Source organism: Lissotriton vulgaris, unplaced genomic scaffold (assembly GCF_964263255.1).
Source record: "Lissotriton vulgaris unplaced genomic scaffold, aLisVul1.2 SCAFFOLD_7939, whole genome shotgun sequence".
Taxonomy (NCBI): Eukaryota; Metazoa; Chordata; class Amphibia; order Caudata; family Salamandridae; genus Lissotriton; species Lissotriton vulgaris.
In genome coordinates, this window is record NW_028255087.1 from 61,720 (window position 1) to 64,926 (window position 3,207).

The window sequence follows — 3,207 nt, forward strand, 5'->3', positions numbered from 1 at the left end:
AGTGTGCACTATGACTGCAGGCTATTGTTGCGGCGTGGGCCGGCCCAGGGTGCCTGGATAGATAGATCAGTACTCGCCCTTATAGATTCAGTTTCGGTTCAGAGCAGGCTCCTGAAATCTGTGGGGGTTGGGGCTGTGGCTGTGCGCGGCAAGCAGCGTGCGCATATTTTTTCACTTTGTAATGCGTGCTCATTCACTGCTTGCCACGGTGCCACCACACCCCAGCATACCCGCACTGGCTCAGGCAGCTCTGAGGCCCGCTCACCACCACCGGCACCGTCATATTCATCATGGCCCGGTGGCCAGCCAGCCCAGCCAGCCGCCGATCAAAGTAGTGGTGATCGGATCGGGTGATGATTGATTTTGTCACTTGTGCAGAGTACATTCACATGGTGCAGGCTAGCCTAGTGCACAAGATCGATCAATGCGGATTGCTGTGTGGTGTAAGTTTGTAAGTGCAGTCAAGTAATACTGCATAATGATAACACACACACATCAAAGCCACCACTGTCAAATATTAAAAAGTACATTCGGTTTTAAGGGTTTGGCAATGTTGAAAACTTGAGTCCAAGAGTTTCTTAAATTATTTTACACATACATTAAAGCAGGAAGTCCAATTTGTTCTGTACAGCAGATTAAACCCCTCAAAATAAAAGAAAAATGTGGAAAATTACAATGACCACGGTAAAGGTCTCATTTTCCTGGGGTTTTAGTTCTCCATTCATGCCACATTTTCACAAGTGGTTCTCTGTTCTTCCAGATCTGCTCATGTCCATAGGTCACGTACCATATTCCAAAAATAGCTCCACCGAGACGAGATTTGCAGCTGCATGATCAAATATCCTCCAACCAAGAATTAAACCTGCAGTATCCAGTGCGATGAGGAGAGCATTCAACGCACTTTCAGTTGTGCACGTGAACATAGGAAGAATTCTTGCTAGTTTTGCTTCTGGCATCTTGGTACATACTGCTGCAAGGACTGTCGTAATGGCCCCCGCCGCACCAAGTGATGGACAAAATCGTCCTGTGGCCGTTTTAGCAAGGTAGCTGGCAAAACTTGAGATAACACCTGCGCTGACAAATAAACTGCCATGAACTGCTCACTTCACAATATGGATACTATACTTGAAGAAAAACTCAACACATACATATTTGCTGCCATGTGAAACAGAGAAATGACTGAATGTTGACTGAATCATCGATAGGCAAAGAGTTTTGGAGACCGGGTTAGAAGTGAAGTATTTAATCATTGTGCGCTGCATGGACGGCACTTTCCAGAGACAGAATATTAAGACATTTGCTGCTATGATTCCTGCCGCCATCTGTTGCCCTTTAGTCAGGCTGTTCCATCACTTTTTCACCTGTTTTTATTAAATCCAATTCTTTTTTGGCATCCTGGTATCCAGCCAATCTGCCTGTACCTCATCAAACTAGCACTGGACTCTGAATTTCAGTGCTTCATACTGCCAAATAGAAGCAGAATCAAAAGCACAACCTGTAAACCCAACAGTAAAAACAAAAGGTTTAAATAGGCGCTTTACTGAATTGGAGGTGGTCTGAAAAACAGTCTCCTGCAATGGTGGCTTCTCAGGATTTTGCTCTTCAACATTTTTGCGTGCTTTCCGAAATCCATGTCTTTGCTGTGTGAATAATGTAAACCTGTGTTCGTAGTTCCGTGTCTGTGTCAGGCTGTCCTGAATCCAGCCTCGTGCTCTGCAGCTCCTCAATACCAAAGTCCCACAGGCCATTCCACAGGACTTCTCACATTGACTTCTGTTTTAATTCACAGGACTCCTTCACAGTTGCACTGCAGACTGGAGCACGTCCCAATTTTCTGTGCAGTATCTCACCTTGAGTCAGTTAGATACACTCACTAACATTTTGTTGTAACAAATTGGTTGTGCAAGAACCTGCTGGTGCGACCGATAATAGCAGCATGATGTTCGCTTGAAGGTACCGACCAGCGACATTGCGTAACACCGAGGCCGCTGTTACATGCTGAAATAGTTACACACAATGGTTGCGGAGTGCTAACAGCACTTCTTGTGAGGGGAGCTCTTTTACTGTACAGTGTCAGAATGATACAACACAAGAGAGTCAATATCTCATGTGAGTGACACTGGAGACTCTAGGTAAACAATGACCTGTCGATCAAAGCAATGAGCATATTTCATATAACAACATGGGGGTAGGGGTGTCAGTTTGCCACTATATCCTTTTTGTAAAAGCAGCTGCTGCTGAGTTCTTGGGCTCCAGTAATATTCAGGCATAAATTAAATTGTCAAGATAACTCTGGTGATTAATCGTCTACCTGGAGAGAGCCAATGTCTAGGTGAAGCTGTGACTGCTTCAAAGGTGGTACAGGGTTATATACCTGCTGCAAAGAACGTTTACCATGCAGAACAAAAAAGTGCATATAATGTAAAATAGGTCAGTGTGTTACTGCTTCTGTCGGAGAGATCCTTTTGTTATTTGCAGTTTGCGAGTTAAAATCCTATCATAGAACAGCAAGCTATTAACTAGTCTGTCTGTCATCAAAGAGCTGCATGTATGTAAATGTATGTAAATGTATAGGCATTTATATAGCGCACTACTTACCCTTAGGGTCCCAAGGCGCTTCGACCGCTGCGAAACCCTTCCTGGCTTCCCTGAGAGATGGTCCCTTAATGGGTATCTCCAGGGTGAGACCAGGCATCCCCGGCGGTCTGGTGGGGCCGTTAGTGAAGATGAGGCAAGCTAATGCCCAGAGTTGCCGAGTGTGATCGCTGATCAGAGTGGGCACCGAGGCGAGAGAATTATCGAGTCCGCTGACCCTGGTCCAGAAACCTGCCGCGCCGGGAATCGAACCCTGGTCCCGGGCCGTCCTCTGCTCTCGGGTCTGCCGCCTCTAAACAGCAAGTTATATATTAGAGCTAAATGTTTTGTTGGGCAATCTTTCATTATCCTAATCTTGCAAAAGGGTCTAATGTGGGTAGAAATCAATTCTTATTGAAGAGAACCGCTAACAATGCTGTTGTGTTTTACATTCTAAATTTGCCCTTTTCCAGACTTTGAACTCTTAAAGTATATTGCCTACAATGACAATCATGGATGACATGTGGCTCCTATACCTTGTAGTCCTGTCTGATGTTACATTCCCTATATACTGATTTACACACGTAGGATTGTATCTATGCAATGTGTGAATGATGCAAAGTGCTCTGACAC

The 3,207-nt window shown here is 45.0% G+C and overlaps 1 pseudogene; it reads right to left on the bottom strand.

Annotated features, from left to right (window-relative positions):
* Nucleotides 1–693: 693 nt before the first annotated feature.
* LOC147659248 (presenilin-associated rhomboid-like protein, mitochondrial pseudogene) lies at nt 694–1,748 on the bottom strand (annotated as a pseudogene).
* Nucleotides 1,749–3,207: the final 1,459 nt, after the last annotated feature.